This window comes from Dioscorea cayenensis, unplaced genomic scaffold (assembly GCF_009730915.1).
Source record: "Dioscorea cayenensis subsp. rotundata cultivar TDr96_F1 unplaced genomic scaffold, TDr96_F1_v2_PseudoChromosome.rev07_lg8_w22 25.fasta BLBR01000984.1, whole genome shotgun sequence".
NCBI lineage: Eukaryota > Viridiplantae > Streptophyta > Magnoliopsida > Dioscoreales > Dioscoreaceae > Dioscorea > Dioscorea cayenensis.
The window spans coordinates 28,052-47,255 of record NW_024087375.1 but is presented as its reverse complement, the minus strand read 5'-3'; the positions used below and the strand labels follow the sequence as shown (position 1 = coordinate 47,255).

Sequence of the window (19,204 nt, the reverse complement as noted above, 5' to 3'; positions counted from 1 at the left end):
AAAATGCACAACTAAACAATATATCTATTTTTTTTAAAAAAGAAAAACACCAGAAATAAAACTAGTTAGTCCCTTAAACGCCGAACTTGAGTTTCCAAAAGAGTTTTATGACCGAGTGGTGTAAAAAGTGTCAATCGGGCAAAGATTCATAGAAATTCAAGGAAAAACTAGAGCATGAGAATATTCAATGTTAAAAACTCTCCTAAACTCAAGAATACAATCATTGCAACTAAGGTAAAACCGCCATTAGCTACTTGAGCATGTATGTCAATCAAAAACTTGTGTAAAGGACATGTGCAAAGTGAACCCCCCCCCACCACCCTCCCACCACTTAAGATGTACATTGCCCTCAATGTACACATGCAAGAACAATAGAAAATATAGCAATCAAGCAAATATGTGGGAGTAACAATTGAAACAATACTTCCTTGACTCCTAGTGTTGTATTTGATGGAGCTAAATCCTTGGGAGTGAAGTTCCAACGGGTTGTGAAGCACACACGTCCAAGTGTATAACACCTTGGCCATGTCCATGACTAGTTCTCAATTCCCATATTGACAAGACCATCTACACACATACACAAAGGGATTCAGTGAAGCTCAATAAACAAAAACAAAATAAACTCAAGTATATAAAAGATAGAGCAATGGAATACAACTCGAGACAAAATAAAAGATAAACTCAGAAGGAGAATCCTTTCTGAGTGTACAAGTCCAAAATATAGTGCAAAAGATAAAATATGAGAAATAAGAGAAATAAAAGAAAAGACGCTTCAAGCGTCGGTGTCATTTGGTGTCGGCTCTGCTAGTGCTGCTATTAGTGAATCTGGTGATGGTGATGCTAGAGGAGCCGGAGGGGTCCTCGGTCTCATAATGAAAGGTGAGGACGCATCGCGCTCGAGTAACTACCGTAAGGTGTCGAAACGTGCCATCACCACCATATACTACTCAGCCTGCGTCGCGCGAACCTCCGCGATCTCGGTCTGTAGCACCCCATTCGCACTATTGAGCCTCTCAAAAAGATCATGAGCTCGAGAGGGAGAGAACATATATACTGGGGGTGGCTCTTGTGCAGTAGGAGGTACCTCGGTCTCCATCGGAGTGGACTAAGGTTCGGGGATAGGTTGAGAACCATCTGCATCTTCATCTCCTCCCTCTGCTATCTCTTGAGCAGGTGTAGCCAATATGTACACCCTAGGGCGGTACCTACGCACCAATCCCATCAATCTCAGTATCTCTATACTCAGGAGGCAGGTACACTCACCTTCTCGGCCCTCGAATCCAAGATGAGTCTAGTAATGTATGGACTTGAGAAAAGCGCTCCTACCCTGATGCCTTAAGTACTCGGCTACAATGTGTCCCAGAAGAATCGGTGTGCTCTGAACCATCAAATAGAGATACATAAGCTCCTGCTGCTCAGGACACAGGTACTGTCACCACGGCCGTTCACCGATTTGCTTATAATGGCGTGTAAGTATCGATATGCAGGTCAAGAAAGGCACGTGACCCTGGACACCCCTAGTTCATACTAGGCCTAACCGCATAACACTCCATGCGCTCTCTTCGGGGTCAAGGAGCCATGATAATCTGTCGGCAACTAAGCGTACTCCTTAATATCTGTGAATGCCTCCTCATACAGTCCCAACCGGATCAAAAAATGTGTCACACTCTTGTTGTAGTGATGTCGAAATGCTCTAAACTGTATAGCATCGACACTGTCGAATCTAGCATAAGAACGATCGAACTCGAATGATGATAGCACCTCGAGTATAAGCGCATAGATAGCAGGCTCTCAAATCAAAAGTAACTGTCTCTAACCTCCCACTTAGATGAGATCCTCTACCTCATCAGCCAACTCATCTCCCTGTTGTATATCTCTCCATATGCTTGTATCTAGGAAGCGAGCCTGTCCAAACCCAAGCTTTGATAATCGCTCAAATAGTGCCTGGAGCTTGGACATAGCGAACTCTATGTGCTCCATCTTAGGGAAGTGCTCTCTGAGACATTTGCCATCTACGGTCTTCGTCCTAGGTGCCATATCTGCAAGAATTAAAAGGAAATCAATCAAATAAGCTCACTGGATTAATGCTGCAGAAATCAACACGGTCGTGTAGGAATTCCACACGCCCATGTGGAACCACAGGGCATGAAAGTCGCACGGCCGCATGCTAAAACTCCAACAATACATGTTAGAATCATTTCTAAACTCTATCTAAACATGAAATAGCCATCTAATTGTAGAAACGAAGCAACATTCACCATTCTAATTGATTAAAATCAGATATGATGAAGAAAAGAGAGACTTAAGCGTTACCGATGAAATGAAGTTCAAACTTTGAATTCGGCCGGAAAACTTGAGTAAACTTCTCTAAATTAATGGTGCGAGGTTGTGAGAGGGTTTAGGAGTGTTCTCTGAGTGATTAGGAGTGTGAGAATGAAGAAGAATGAAGGGATTTTAAATAAAACTCGTGGCTCTTGCGTTTATGTACATTCACATGGGCGTGTGGAAATTACCCACGCCCATGTGACTCCATAGGAGAGATACACAGGGGCAGACGCACGCCCCTGTCTACTCTCAAGATAACACTCAATGCATCTGAACGCAACCACACGGGTGTGTGGAAATTCCACACGTCCGTGTGCCTGACCCATAGGGGCAAACGCACGCCCCTGTGGCTCCTCTGTCCACCCAAGAAAAACTCTAAGTGTTTCGTATGCCCATGTGGAAATTCCCTACAGGCATGAACATTCACAAGGCCAGTTCACAAGGGCACCCACACGCCCTTTTCTATTCTCGGGATAGAGGAGAGCTCTTCTGCAGAGATCCACAAGGGTGTGTGGAAATTATCCATGCCTGTGTGGTTATTACAGGGCCATCCACAGGGGCGAGTCCATGCCCTTGTGTCTTCTCTGAAAAAATCTCTATGTCTCTGCAGGAAGATACACCCTTGCGAAAATTACCCACGGGCGTGTGACCGTCACAAGGTCGCTCACAGGGGCGAGTCCACGCCCCTGTGTCCTCTCGGGATGAGCTCATAGTAGAGATCCACGGGCGTGCGGAAATTCCACATGGCTATGCATTTTCTTTGGATGACTTAGAAAAATCTGCAGGCTCTACACAAAATTCCTGAACATGTAAATACACTCAAAGCCTATCTTATGATGCAAAATATACCAGAGAAACATTCACAACATGCTCAAATGACCAGAAACTTCGCCAAACACATTTAAGTACATGCCAACACCAAATAAACCATAAATAAATTCTAGCAATAGCATCTACACATCAAGACACCAACACATAAAGCCTTATTCTGGCAAACACTAAACTAAACACTAGAAAACAGTAAAGACTTGGGTTGCCTCCCAAGAAGCTCTTGTTTTACGTCACTTAGCTTGACATACCTTGTCTTACCTCATGGGGGCTCATAGATGAAGGTTTCCCTCTTACCCATGACTTGGAAGCATGATGAACATAGTCTTCTAAAGGTAGAGGGAGAGTTGTTGAGCTTGTTACCACTTGAGGGATCGTTACCCCCATTCCATTTTGCATATCCCCAATAGCCTTGTGGCATTTCTAGTGGCGTCTCCTTGCCCACTTCATTTTTTGGAGCATGTTCTTCATGATCCTCGGAGTATATGGCACTTTCTCCTCTAGACTAAGCATCATCACCTCTTTATTCTCCACTTCTTTGTCTATCAATCCCTCGTACGGGTCCGGATTCATCATTTCCTTAACATATTCATCGATTAGTTCATTGGTAGTGTTAAGAAAATACAGAGTATCACGAAAGTCAAGAAAATGCCGCATGGATTCGGTAAGGCAGTATGTAAGCATGTCATCTCCAACCCTCAGTGTTAACTCCCCACCGTCCATATCGATAAGTGCCTTGGAAGTGCTCAAGAATGGCCTCCCAAGTATCAAAGGAACATCTACATCCTCATCGACATCCAACACTGATAAGTTCTTGTGTGATAAGAATGCAAAGTGTTCTTTCCTTATGATAAGCATTACTTTTATCAGGTTTTAGCGCTAATATGTGTGCATTTATGTTACTTTTATGTACATAGGGTTGTGAAGCCGAATGTTAGAGAAAGAAGCCAATGTAGATCATGAATGCACCATTTTGAGGAAATCTTGAGAAGGATCAAACGCCAAGACATAAGTCGGGTTCAAGATGCAAGAATGTGTGCCAACCTCCTCATATTCAAGTCAGCACAATGATTTGGAGGGGCACAAAGGCAGTCACATTCAAGTATTCTGGCTTGTGTATGTATAGCAAGATCTCCACCAATGTAGCCGTTTATCGAAGAAGCAAAGTGATCTATAATGTATACATGTGCCCGTTTACGTTACCTCAATCAGAATAGGGATTCGGAAGTATTTTGGGATGGTATTGTAGCAGGGTACTGAAGCAAACATTGTAGGAATTACTGTAGCAGATACTGTTCACAGCCGGCCTAAAAAAGCGATTTCCAGAGAATGCACATGGACGTGTGGAAATTCCACACGCCCGTGCGTTATTCCACAAGCCCGTGCGGTGAATCTACAAGGGCGTGTGGATTCCCGATTTCAGCCCTATTTAAGGCCGATTTCAGCCCCAATTTCAGCATTCTTTTCTCCATCTTTTCTCTAACTTGACAGAGGACGACGGCTAGGGTTTGGAGAGATATTAGCTAGGGATTGAGAGAGGTTCTACGGCTCTGACATCGCGCTCCATTTGGAAGAAGGTTAGTTGGAGAGCTTTCGTCGGTACCGATTTGGTGAGGTGTATCCTAGGCCGGACAAAGGGACCCTTGGATGAGTAGAGGCTTCTCTACAAGACCATCATCATGACTACCGAGGGGGGTTTCTATGGATTACTTGTGTTTACATTCTATTTCATTAATTGTAACTAGCTCCATGGAGAGCTAAAACCCCTAGTGGGTACTTGGATTTGTGAACCCTAGGATGTATTTATTTCATTAAACCTTGTTATATTGCTCTCATTAATTAATGTGTTAATTGAGTTCCAATCTTGTAAGCTTGACTGTTTGAATACTCCCTTAGAGTGACACTAGGGTTAAGACCTCTTTTTGATAACCCTTGTGAGTGAGTGACACACCACGGAGTTAGACAAAGCTAGATTGGAGAGGGTTGAGAGGGTGAGTCGAGAGGTAGCGGAGCATCCCCTTTCCCCTCTGGTGTGATTCATCCTACCTCCATTTCCTCAAGTTCTTTGTGGTCATAGTAGAGTGAATGGGCTAAGGGTTGACCTTCCACTGGGGCTTAGTTGTAGAGGCAACGGAGTGAAGTTTTGAAGTGATTTTAGCACCAAGGGCTTAATTGTGACTAGGGACCTTTCACCTGGACCAAAGGGTTAGGTCTACATCTAGGAACAGGATTTATCACTTGGAATCCCTAGCGCTCATTGCGATTCTATACGAGTGCGAGGTTGAGAGATTGCTCAATTTCTCCTCTGGGACATGTATAGAGTTAGGCATGGTTGACCTTAGATTTGGGATCATGTATTGAACGATCTCCATGACTCGTTAATGCATTAATTAGAAAGCATATTATAGGGTTTTTGCACTTGAAACGAGTGTCCTAGGCAGAACAATATCCGGGTACCCCATTTATATCGATTGCCTTACCTCCCCTTTACTTGTGCTTTCTCTCTTGTCTCTTTTACTTTTGTTTACATTACATCTTCTTACACAATTATTATTCACTTTCTGCTTAGTTAAGAAACAATTCAAGTATTTTTTATTCCCTACTCCCTGTGGATACGATACCCACTCATCTGGGATTTATTACTTCTACAAACCCGTGCACTTGCGGGGCATACCAAGGGGCATTGTCAAACACTATGAAGTCTACAGGAAATATGTACTTGTCCACCTTGACAAGCATGTCTTTAATGATGCCCCTTGGATGTCTCACTGTTAGGTCCTTTAATAGCAATGTCATCTAAGTAGGCCTAGGCTCTCCCAAGCCTAGCTTCTGAAAGAAAGAGTATGGTATGACGCTGATACTTTCCCCTGAATCTGCCAATGCCATCTATTCACCCAAATTGCCAATGTTGCACGGGATCATAAAGCTTCCAGGGTTTTTCCTCTTGTTCGGCATATTCTTTTGCAACACCGCCGAACAAGAGTTATCTAAGATAACCAATGAATTCTCCTCCAACTTCCTATTATTGGTCAAAAGGTACTTCAAGAACTTTGTATAACGAGGCATTTGAGACAACACCTCCACAAAAGGAATGTTGATGTGTAATTGTTTGAATAGACCCAAGAACTTCTTGTATTGCTCATCATTTTGGTCATTCTTCAATCTTGAAAGATAAGGGAATCTTGGCTTGTAAGGTAGGAGTGCCACCTCTTTCTCTTTGTTAGCTCTCTCCTCAACCTCTATGACCTCGGGCGCTTCAACATTGATCATCTCACTTGGAAGCCTACCCTCGACCTGATGACCACTTCTTAAAGTGATCGCTTTCACATGTTCTCTCGGGTTAGTCTCAGTGTTACTTGGCAAAAGTCCTTGTGGCCTCTCCGCTAAAGACTTCACAATTTACCCCACTTGATTTTCTAAATTATGAAATGAAGCGGTGTGGCTATGAAGTGTAGCCTCAACCGATTGAAACCGTGTATCCGATGATTGCACAAATCTAGTCAAGGCTTTCTCTAAGTCGGTCATTTGGGTTTCCAAGCCTGAAACTCGGTTCTCCATTTTCGGGGCTTATTGTTGGAAACCCGGTGGTGCTGTGGCCTTTTGTTACCCTTGGTTGTTCTAGAAAAAATTTGGGTGATTCCTCCAACCCAGATTGTAGGTGTTGCTATAAGGATTGCCTTGGTTTCTCATTGCAGTACCAACAAAGTCAACTTGCTCAATGGAGAATATACCACCAACGGCTATTGGGCAATCGGACAAGGCATGTCCCCCTCCACATCCATCATAACTCGTTATGGCCGCCAATGGAGGAGAAGTTAGAATGTTTAACTTCTTACTCAATGCCTCTACTTGGGCCGCCAACGATGTAATTGCATCAATCTCATGGTTGGCGGCCACTTTCTTCTTCTCCCTATCATTCTATTAGTAGCTATTCAAACCTATTTCTTCAATTAGCTACAGGGTTTCTCCGGGGGTCTTGCTACCTAAGGTACCCCCTGCTGCTGCATCAAGTAACTGTCTTGTACTTGGGTTCAAACCATTGTAAAAAGTCTGAAAGATCATCCACTCTGGAAAAACATGTTTGGGACATTTTCACAGAAGTTCCTTGAACATTTTCCATGCCTCAAATAAAGACTCCAATTCCATTTGCATGAAGGAAGAAATCTCATTCTTAAGCTTTACAGATTTTTCGAGAGTGAAATATCAGGCAAGAAAAGCTTCCACCATCTTCTCCCATGAAGTGATTATTGCTCTAGGTAATGAGTGTAGCCACTGCTTCGCTCTCCCCTTCAAGGAAAATGGGAAGGCCCTCAATCTAATAGAACCATCCGTAACTCCATTGATCTTGAGCATGTCGCACACCTCCAAAAAGTTCTCTATGTGGTTGTTTGGATCCTTATCTGCCAAGACATTAAAATGTGCTGAGTGTTATATCATCTGGATGAATGCTAGTTTTAGCTCAAAATATTTAGCTGTAATTGGGGACCGCACAATGCTAGATTGTGTGCCCAAAACTGAAGGTCTGGCATAATTGGAAAGCGTTCTCTGTTGATCATTCTGTTCTGCCATATTTTCTGACCCTTCACCTTCAACCTCACCTAGATTTGATGGTTCTTGCACATGTTCTTTTCCTCCTCTTCTGAGTGTATGTTCAAGTTCGGGATCTCCTTCAATAATTGACGAGGGGTTCCCTCGGGTCATAACCTAGAGGTGCACCAAAAAAAGAAGAAAACAAAATCAGAATGATGATAGAATAAGAAAATATGGAATAGAATGAATAACGAATAGCTAAGATAACAAAGTGCAAAGTATCTCTAAATGCCTACACCCCGGTAACGGTGCCAAAAACTTGGCAATGCCCCTTGCGTGTTACCCGCAAGTGCACAGGTTTGTCGAAGTAATAAATCCCAGGTGAGTGGGGTATCGTATCCACAGGGAGTAGGGAATAAAAATACTAAGATTGCTAGTTAACCAAGTGAAAATGAACAATGATTATGTTGATGAAATGTAATGTAAAAAGAAATAAAAGAAACAAGAATGAGAGGCACAAATAAGTGAGAATAAAGGCAGTCGATAGAAGTGGGGTACTCGGACAATCCTCCCCTAGGACTAATGTTTCAATTGCAAGATCAACTATTATATCTCCTAATTGATGCTTAATGAGTCATGGACATCCTTGAATACACGGTCCAAAACCTAAGGTCAACCGTGACTAACTCTACACTATGCCCCGACGGAGAAATCAAACAATTTCAACACCTCACACTGTGTAAAGTTACAAGATGCTGTAGGGATTCCAAGTGACAAACCCTATTCCTATGTGTAGATCTAACCTTTTGGTCCAGGCGAAAGATCTCTAGTTACAATTAAAACCCAGGTGCTAAAGTCACTTCAAGACTTCACTCTGTTGCTATCGCAACTAAGCCTCAGCAGAGTTCATCCCTTAGTCCTTCACTCTACTATGACCGCAAAGAACTCTTGGAACGTGGAGATAGGATACATCACATTGGGAGGGAAAAGGGACGCTCCGCTACCTCGCGACTCACCCTTTCGACCCTCTCCAACCTTGCTTTGTCTAATCTTCATGGTGTGTCACTCATCCATAATGGTTACCAAGATGGTCTCTCAATCCTAGTTTCACCCTAAGGGAGAAATCATTCAACAAGCATTCAAGATTAGAACTCAATTAGAGACATCAATTAAGGAAAGCATAATAAAAGGTCAATGAAACAAAAACATCCTAGGGTTTCCAAAATCTAAATACCCACTAGGGAGTTTAGCTCTCCATGGAGCAAGATACAATCAATAATGAAATAGAAAGTAAAAACAAGTAATCCATAGCAAAACCTCCTCGGTATTCGTGTCAATAGTCTTGTGGAGTAGCCTCTTCTTCTCCAAAGGTCCCCTTGTCCGACCTAGGGCACACCTCGCCGGATCGATGCCAATGATAGCTCTCCAATAACCTTCTTCTAAGAGAAGCGCGGTGTCAAACAGTGATTTGCTATAGTAACCTACTGCAATACCCTGCCAAAACACTCCTGATTCCACATTTTTCATTGAGGCAACATAAACAGGCATACGTCTATGCCGTAGTTGGTGACGCTTCTTCAACAAAAAACCTCATTGGTGAAGATCTTACTTTCAATGCACAAGTCGGGATACGCAAATGCGGCTGCCTTCGTGCCCCTCCAACTCATTGTAATTGCTTGAATACATGGAGATTGGCACACATTCACGTATCTTCGAACCTAACTTGTGGCTTCGCGCTTGTTCCTTTAAAGATTCCACCAAATAGTGCATTCACAATCTACATGGGCTTCTTTTGTTAATACTTAGCTTCACAAACCTACATGCATGAAAGTATCACAAATACACATGTATTAGCGCTAAAACCTGATAAAAGTAATGCTCATCATAAGAAAAGAATACTTCGTATTACTAATACACAAACACTGATCAACTTACTTGGTGTTTTCTATTAAATCCTAGTTTAATTGAGTTTTGATGTTGCTTTCTTATTACTTGCTTTCCTTATTGATCTTATGGTTGATTGGTTTGCATGATTTATTTGTCTTGGTGAGAGAGAGGTCTCCATTAGGGCTAGAACCTCAAGATTGAAAAGGGTTGAGAGGGTGAATCATGAGATAGTGGAGTGTTCATTTTCCCCTTTAATTAGCTCATTCTATCTCCATATTCCTTTGTTTTTATGCAACCATATTTGGTGTGAGGTGTTGAGATTAAGGAATTTCTCCGCCAGGACCTTGTAGGTTTTAGGGATATTTCATCTAGAAGTAGGATTAGATCGATCCTTAGGAATTGGATGTACTCTTAGGAATCCCTAGAGTTTATTGTGGTCATATATGGTGTGAGGTGTTGAGATTTAGTAATTTCCCCACCAGGACCTTGTAGGGGACTAGTATCGGTGATCTGGAGATAGGGATTGATTATTCTTGAATTTTCTTGACTTGATAAACTCGGTTTAGAAACACTTTGTGAATCTTATGCTTAACGTTAAATCCTACAGACAGCATTAGCTAGGTACCTTACTTTTATTGATTGAGATCTCCCTCATTTTTACTTTTTCTTGTTTCCTTGTGACATTTATATTCTGATGATTAAGTTCATTTTATCATATTCTTGATTTTAACTAGATAACTTAGAAGTAATCATTACTAATACTTTCATTCCCTTTGGATTCGACTACCTGATCCATTATGTACTTTATTATTTTGACACCCATTCACTTATAGTACACGCATGTAAGAGGTGTGTCAGTGAGAATTTATTCTCATCACAAAGAACATTGGGAAGGACAACTAGGGCTTTCACCATAATCGCAATAAAGCATTCAAACAAGCAATTAGACTCAAATAGAATGGATTACAATAAAAAAAAAAAGTAAATTACATGAATCAAACAACCAATGCCAAAGAGTAAACACTAGAGTTCAACTGTGCCCAAGCATCTACAAATTAGCCCTCCATTAGTGGAGGGCAATAATTCACAAGAAAGACATGATGATAGACATTAAAAAACATGAAAAAACACCACTTCTCAATCGTGTCATAGGTGATTCGCCAAAGAAACCCTAGGAAAGCTTCCACGCTGGTCGCCAAGGTGAGCTTCCCTGCTAAGATCTATTTTCCCCTTGAATGTGGATCTAAATCTCCTTTAGAATCACTCTTTGAGCCCTAGAGATTCGTCTCCTTCTTCCCTAAGCTTTTCCTCTAAAAATGTTCCAAGAAAAACTCAAGAATGCCCTAAAATCCTCATCATATCTATTTATATTTGGCTGCTTACGGGTTGCTTATGGGCATAAGGACATGGCCATAAGGAGTTGGAGAAGATGGCTCATGAGCCTTACAGGATCACTAATAGCCGTAAGTCTCATCTGTAAGGTCTTCTATTTATATTATGGTTGATCTAATGGCCATAAGTGCTAGACTGTAAGCTCCACTGTGTTATCCCTTACGACCACCCTTACTGCCATAAGCTCTGGTCATAAGCTCCTATGGATGGTCCTTATGAGCATCCTTACTGGTATAAGTCCTGCCTATAAGGTCCTCTGATTTGGCTTTGAACTTCTCCTTACGAGTATAAGCATGTCCGAAAGGTTCTCTAGAAAGTGCTTGTGGCTATAAATCAAGCCGTATGCTGCCAGTAAGCCATTCGGTTTGCCTTGTCCTTTTTCAAACGATTTTAAGAGAGCTCTAATAAGTTCTTGTTTGTATATATTATAAGTTAATATCATACATAGATTTAGCATTACTTTTATCAGTTGTATATGCTCATTTTGTGTTTTTACGTTCATTAGCCAACTAAGATGTGAGTGAGCTCGCAAGAGCAAAGTTGGCTATGTGAAACAAATTTAGGGTACTTGAGCATAAAATAGGCCCATTGTGGGCAACAAATGATCACATCACCAACCACACATTCATTGGAGTTCATACAACATAATTCATAGCCGTATTCGTGCACAGCACCATAGCGAGATTGCTGTAGTGTAGTTACCATAGCACAATACTATAGTTGATCGAGGCAAAAATGACAGAGAGCACCACGATCATCGGAAGCACTCCACGTCCGTGGAGTTGCCTAATTTTAATCTTTTTAATTTAGCTTGGAGGACTTTTGGATAAAATTTTGCTTGGGCGGTTTTCTTGACTTGAGAAAGCTAGGGCTTGGGAGGATTTTGGCCACCCTTGGCGGCCATTTTGAGCCAAGATCTCACATCTCCACCAAGAGGAAATCGAGTACAAGAAGTCCAAGGGCATCAATGGAGCCCACGTGGAGAGATCTCGATGGCATCGTCAATAGATCTTAGGAGTTACTGTTCACTCGAGGAGGATAACGAGCTTAGAGGGAGTTTTCTACTTCTTTTTATGTATTTTAATTCCTTGGTAAAGTGTGTATGTGTTTCTCTATCATGAGTAACTAACTCATTCGTGTATTTAGACTTGGATGAACCCTAAGATTTGTAGATTTTTATGATTTACTTTTGTTTTTCCTTAATTTGAGTTGTCTGTTGAGTTTTGTCCTTGTATTTCTAATGCCATACAATCCATATTAGCGAGAGCTCAATTGTATGTTTGATTTACTTTAGTGACGAAAGAGATCACCACTAGGATTAGATCTACCAAGGTTGGAGAAGGTTAAACCTTAGGTAGAGGAGAGCCCTTTTCCTCTTTGATTTGATCACACCTACCTTCACACTCCTATGAGCATTAAGAAATCATGTGAACCCTAGTGAAGAAAAAGATCACCGCCAGAGTTTGTATAGGATTAGGGGTTACTTGTCTCAAGAGAGTTCTTAACCTAATTTTGGCAATCAAAGGTGGTGTGAGGCGATGAGAGAGATCACCGCTAGAGCCTCCTATTGGACTGGCCATTGGTCAACTTGAGAAAGGGACCGGTGTCTTAGGATACTTGTGACCCAACTTGTCTTAATTAGGAAGCATTAGTTATGTCTGGTGCCTTAGTGAAGTCCTAGGGGGATTCCTTGTCCATTTACACCATTTTCTTGTGTGAAACTCCCTTGTATGCTAATTACATGTTGACAATGCCCCTTGTGTATGTCCTGCAAGTGCACGGGTTTGTTGAAGTAATAAATCCCAGATGAGTGGGAATCGTATCCACATGGAGTAGGGAATAAAAATACTTGAGTTGTTTCTTAACTAAGCGAAAAGTGAATAATAGTTGTGTAACAAGATGTAATGTAAACAAAATTAAAAGAGACAAGAGAGAAGGCACAAGTAAAGGAGAGGTAAGGCAATCGATATAAATGGGAGTACCCAGATATTGTTCCGCCTAGGACACTCGTTTCAAGTACAAAAACCCTCTAATATGCTTTCTAACTAATGCATTAATGAGTCATGGAGATCCTTCAATACATGATCCCAAATCTAAGGTCAACCATGCCTAACTCTATAAATGTCCCGGAGGAGAAATTAAACAATCTCACAACCTCGCACTCGTATAGAATCGCAATGAGTTGTAGGGATTCCAAGTGATAAATCCTCTTCCTAGATGTATACCTAACCGTTTGGTCCAGGTGAAAGGTCCCTAGTCACAATTAAGCCCTAGGTGCTAAAATCACTTCAACACTTCACTCCGTTGCCTCTGTAACTAAGCTCTAGTGGAAGGTCATCCCTTAGCCCATTCACTCTACTATGACCGCAAAGAACTTGAGAAAATGGAGGTAGGATGAATCACACCGGAGGGGAAAAGGGATGCTCCGCTACCTCTCGACTCACCCTCTCAACCCTCTCCAATCTAGCTTTGTCTAACTCTCGTGGTGTGTCACTCACTCATAAGGGTTGCCAAAAAGAACTCCCAACCCTAGTGTCACTCTAAGGGAGTATTCAAACAATCAAGCATACAAGATTGGAACTCAATTAACACATCAATTAATGAAAGCAATATAACAAGGTTTAATAAAACAAATACATCCTAGGGTTCACAAATCCAAGTACCCACTAGGGGGGTTTAGCTCTCTATGGAGCTAGCTACAATTAATAAAATCGAATCTAAAAACAAGTAATCCATAGAAAACCTCCTTGGTAGTTGTGACGATGGTCTTGTGAAGAAGCCTTTACTCGTCCAAGGGTCCCTTTGTCCGGCCTAGGATACACCTCGCCGGATCGGTGCCGATGAAAACTCTCCCACTAACCTTCTTCCAAATGGAGCGTGATGTTAGAGTTGTAGAACCTCTCCCAATCCCTAGCCAATACCTCTCCAAACCCTAGCCGCCGTCCTCTCTTAAGTTGGGGAAAAGATGGAGAAAACAATGCTGAAATCGGGGCTACAGTGTTTTCATCGAGGTAATATAAATGGGCACACATTTACGTCATAGATCGCTTTGCTTCTTCAACAACGGCTTCATCGGTGAAGATCTTGCTATTAATGCACAAGCCAGGATACTCGAATGTGGCTGCCTTTGTACCCCTCCAAATCATTATGCTAACTTGAATACACAAAGGTTGGCACGCATTCTCGCATCTTGAACTCGACTTATGTCTTCACGTTTGATCCTTCACAAGATTTCCTCCAAATAGTGCATTCATGATCTACATTGGATTCTTTCTTTAACATTCGGCTTCACAACCCAATATGCATGAAAGTAACACAAATGCACACATATTAGCGCTAAAACCTGGTAAAAGTAATGCTCATCATAAGGAAATAACATTTTGCATTCTTATCACACAAGCACTTATCACATGTGATTCTAGTCCAATCTCATTTTTGTTAGTTTAGCTTCATTCTTTCTCTATTATTATTTGGTTAGATAGTAGAAGAATAGCTAGTACTAGTACTCTCTAGTCCCTATGGATTCAACCATCCTACCTTTTGGCATATAATACTTCGACACCCCATGCATTTCCAGTATACACACTCAAAGGGTTATCTCAAGCTCTAACTTCTTCATTTAATGTCTAAATTTCTTCTTTTGGTTCTCCCCCATCTTTAAGTACTGCCTAAAGCTTCAGAATATAGGGCACACAAGATTTAGCATTGAATTCCATAATATAATCCTAATTCAAGCCAAATGAGTGTACAAAGTGAAATGAAATATTATAATGTTGTACACTCATCAAATTCCCACACACTTAAGCTTTTGCTTGTCCTCAAGCAAAAAATAAAACATTTCACACCAAGTGGAGAAAGTGTAAAACCTCCGGTACTAAAAAATTAGGAAGTTTTAAAGTAATCGGGTTTCAACAATACACTAAAGCACATAGGGATTATCCGAGGCATTGCTCTCTTTTTGTTGAAAACTCGATCCTAGTCAACTTAATAGTTTCAGCATTATCTTTTTACTCTTGTTTAGTGATTCTTTCTACCAACCTTTTCTTGATCTACTAGACATTAAAGGAGTAATTAGTACTAGAAGTCCAGTCCTTGTGGTTTGATAACCCTACCCTTCACAGGGTATTACTTTATTACTTGTTATGATTCATACACTTGCGGAGAGTGCATGAAGTTTTTGGCGCTATTGCCAGGGACTGTCAACTTTTACGAACATTAGGATTCTAGCGATCTATTTTTGTTTATATTGTTCAATTTTGTGAATATTTCTTTTCTTATTTTTGATTTTTTTAGTTTCATTCCTATTTTCTTATTGTCACGCCCTGACCCATAAGCCCACGGGACGCTACAATCAACATGACAATCCTGAGTAAGTTCACAAATGCACAGGGAAGCAACACTAACAACAATAACAACAAAGCTGATATACTAAGAGTTTAAGAGTTGTTTAAATACAACACCATGCAACAGAGTTCTATACATACTTGTTGATACAAGACTCAAACACACATGTGCATGACCAAAAATAAACATACATGAACTGAAAAGATATACAGAAGATTGGGAGGTAGCAAATGCTCAGCACGCAGCCGCACCTCCTCACTTACTACCTGCAAAAGCCTAAGAAGAAGAAAGAGGTACTGAGTTGTGCTAACCATAATTACTCAGTAAGGGGGGTTAGCACAACTCCACCAAAAATATACCAAAATATGATAATCATAAATCACCAAAATAAATACTTTGCTAATAATATAACTTGCTTAAAACAAATTTTCATATAATAACTGTCTTTAACTCAACAAAATAACAAGATAGCACCAAGAAAACCTTTTTACCAAAATTAGGATTTTACAACATTAAATTCCCAAAAGTCAAAACACAGGGCTCAAATTACAAGATGAGTTAAACATTAGGGCAAGCTTTCACCATACAACATAAAAATTAGAAATGGTTCCAAATATAAGAATAACAATTACATAATACAAGTTTCAGAATCCACAACAATAAAACTCTTTCAAATACCACTAAATAATACTTAAAGGTTACCAAAATACATGATTTAAAACATCCAAATAATGTTTCACCAATAAAACCAACAATTTAGAACATATATGTATGTATATGAATATAAATATCATATAACAGAAATCTTCAACATCATACTATAGAAGAAAGTTCAGAGAGAGCTTTCTACCCCAACTAGTTTATAAATCAAAACTAAAAATTTACTAAGCATAAGTTTAAACTATAAAATAAGTTTAACATTAAACCAAACTTTTCAATACTACAAATAAATCAGAACAACCCAAATTAAATATAATTATAGAAACTATAAAATACAAATTTTACCAATTCTAACATGGTTAATGTCTCATAAGTTTAACAATAACAAAGATAGCATAAGTACTAACGGTGAAACAAGAAATCGGGTTTGCATAAGTAATATACCAATAATAACCTTTTTAAAACATCAACGATTTAAAACCAAACACCATTCCAGAAATATGCATTCTTTTCAATAACTCAAATATACCAGAGTTTTAAGAATAAATAAATCGATATAAATGAAGACAATATATAGCATCTAAAACCCTCCATCGTTAACCGGGGCCTTGGTTAGGTTTGGAGTCACCAAGATAAGCATCTCTTGGCGTTGGCCACTGGGAAGACCGTGTGGTGACTCGAAACAACCCAATAATATCCAAGTTAGGATTCTATGCTCCCACCTAAAATGGCATAACCGGTTTGATGGTTTTTCCACGCCACCTCAACTAGGTCGCCCCGTGGAAACCATCTACTTCTTACTCAGTAGACGTCATCGGGGATCCCCCACCCCCCATGTCACCATCCAAACAACAAACAATTTACAACCATAGGCATAATGAATAGATCAGTACAATTGTAGGGATCTCACCATGATTTCATAATCTCTTACATAATCAACTACCACTTCAAAAGTGATTAAACTGATCATAATATCTCAAATAGATACCTTTTTCATAAAATAAGCATTATTTGGAACAAAACCCTTGAGTACTCATTTCAATGATAACATCAACAATATTACAAAAATATGTTGCATAAGTAATTTGCATAAACTCATTTAATGTCAAAACAAAAGTCTCAAACATTCACTTTGAAAACTATGTTCCAAAAATAAAGTTATCAAAACAAGTATGATACTCTTGCAAAATTTGAGAATAAACTTGAAAAAGATCCAAGTTTAGTTCTAAAATACCAAAGAAGACATTCTCAAGAGCTTTCAACAATAAATAAACCAAAAATCAAAGAAATGAAATTCAAGTATAAAACTAATAAAGCTTTTCATGAAATGAAATATATATATAATTATTGGTATTTTCCTAATAGAATTATGCTAATAATCCCACTCACAACTTTCACAATTTTGCTTCCTTGAATGCAAGTCCTTGGTTAGCTCTTTGCTTCAAATCAACCCTTTTTCTCCTTGACAAAGCAAAACAAACACCAACAATTGTTAGCACAAAAGCCAACCAAGAAACCCTAGGTTTCTTCTACCAAACAACCCTAATCAACTCTAGGGTTTGCTCAACTAAACGTCAGGCCACTAAAGAGATTCTAGAGAGTTAGGTCTCACTCTAAGCCAAATAAATCAAGAAAACAAGGAAAACTCACAAGTGCTATAGTAACTCTAACCTAGGAGATGCAAAATCTCTCTCAATCCTTCACCAAACCAGGGAAATACAACCAATCAAGACTCTATACTCAAGAACAATCCCTCACCAAGGATTTTCCACCAAATAGACTCAAAGAAATACCACAAGAGAGAAGGGAAGAAGAAGGAGAAGAACCATACCTTCAAGCTCCTTAAAACTCAAGAAAAACCTTCATAAGGGATGGGGAAGAGATCTCCAAGCTTCTAACTATAAATAAAAGACAAGGTAAGAGAGGATTTAAGAGTGGAAAAAGAATGTCTAAAGAGGGGAAGAAAAGGGTAGAAAAAGAATGAGAAGAAGGGGCAAAATAGAAGGGCATGATGGGCTTTTTAAGCCCTAGGAACCCCACCATCGAGTTCCCTTCATAGGCTTCCTTGCAGCCGCAAGGAAGGCCATGAAGAAATCTATAAAAGCTTCATGGGCTCCCTTGTGGCCGCAAGAGAGGCTATGAGGCTCCCAAAGAGGCTTTGTGGGCTCTCTTGTGCCCCCCAAGTGAGGCCACAAGGCCTTGGGCTAACTTTTAAGCATTTTTCCCACCTTTTCTTGCCTTCACTTGACCCCAACTTAATTCCTAAAACCAAAAGACCACCAAGAGCACTCACACACCAAAGATACACACAAGGAATGAGTTGAAAACAAAGCAAGGAAGCAGGAAAAAGGCCGGCACACCCCACTTATTCCGCTTATTGTTCTTAAATTAATTTTTTCCCCTCTTTTCTCTTATGAAGGATCACACATACACTTCCTAGGAACTTTTGGGTGAGATATTCCTAAGCAGTGATCTATTTGTCAGATTAACATTATGGAGCAGATAAATACCATTCTAAGGGGTTGTTCCTCCCCTATTGATCATAGGACTTTAACTGCCATAATGAGGAGTCAGAATTGGAAGGAATGATAGGTGACTTCCATGAATAGATGATATAGTAGGATCAATTCGTAAGCACTAAATTAGGAATTCATCAGGATGATCAGGGGCACAAACTGAATATGGAACAAGCAATGTCAGTCATTATTAGCAGGGGCAATCACATGATTGATGGAATAGGCGACACCCTCGAAGGTATAGAGAAATAGCCAATATGCATTATGGAATCACAATTACTTGCAGAACAGAAAGACATTGACTATCAGGTTAGCAAAGTTAGTGTGGGTCCGCATTCTTTACCTCCCAATCAACATGATGTCAAATTAAAAGAATTACTCGAACACTTGGAGTATGTGCTCTTGGAAGAAGGCTCTAAACTACCGGTTATAATATCCTTAATACTGAAGGAAGCTCAAAAGGAAAGGCTAGTAACTATGTTACATAAACACAAAAAGGCGATTGCTTCGAGCATTTTAGACATCAAAGGAATTATTCCGTTTTTCTGTAAACACAAAATTCTAATGGAAGGCAACACAAGACCAAGAGTGCAGCCCCAAAGGAGATTGAATCCAAATATGCTGGAGGTGGTAAAAAAGGAAGCAAAAAAGCTCCTGGATGCTTAGATAATCTATCCAATTTCAGACAGTCCTTGGGTCAACCCCATTCAAGTGGTATCAAA

General features: G+C 40.2%; 1 long non-coding RNA gene and 1 other non-coding gene across 2 annotated transcripts; one reads left to right on the top strand and one right to left on the bottom strand.

The window, feature by feature from the left end:
- The first annotated feature begins 7,225 nt into the window (after positions 1-7,225).
- Positions 7,226-7,332, top strand: LOC120255408. The gene has a single exon (XR_005535003.1). It is a non-coding gene; the product is annotated as a small nucleolar RNA R71 (small nucleolar RNA).
- An 8,056-nt stretch (positions 7,333-15,388) lies between these two features.
- Positions 15,389-17,928, bottom strand: LOC120255405. The gene is made up of 3 exons (XR_005535001.1): positions 17,798-17,928; positions 17,356-17,427; positions 15,389-15,582 (listed from the first exon to the last, which is right to left on the bottom strand). It is a non-coding gene; the product is annotated as an uncharacterized LOC120255405 (long non-coding RNA).
- Between the last annotated feature and the right edge of the window lie 1,276 nt (positions 17,929-19,204).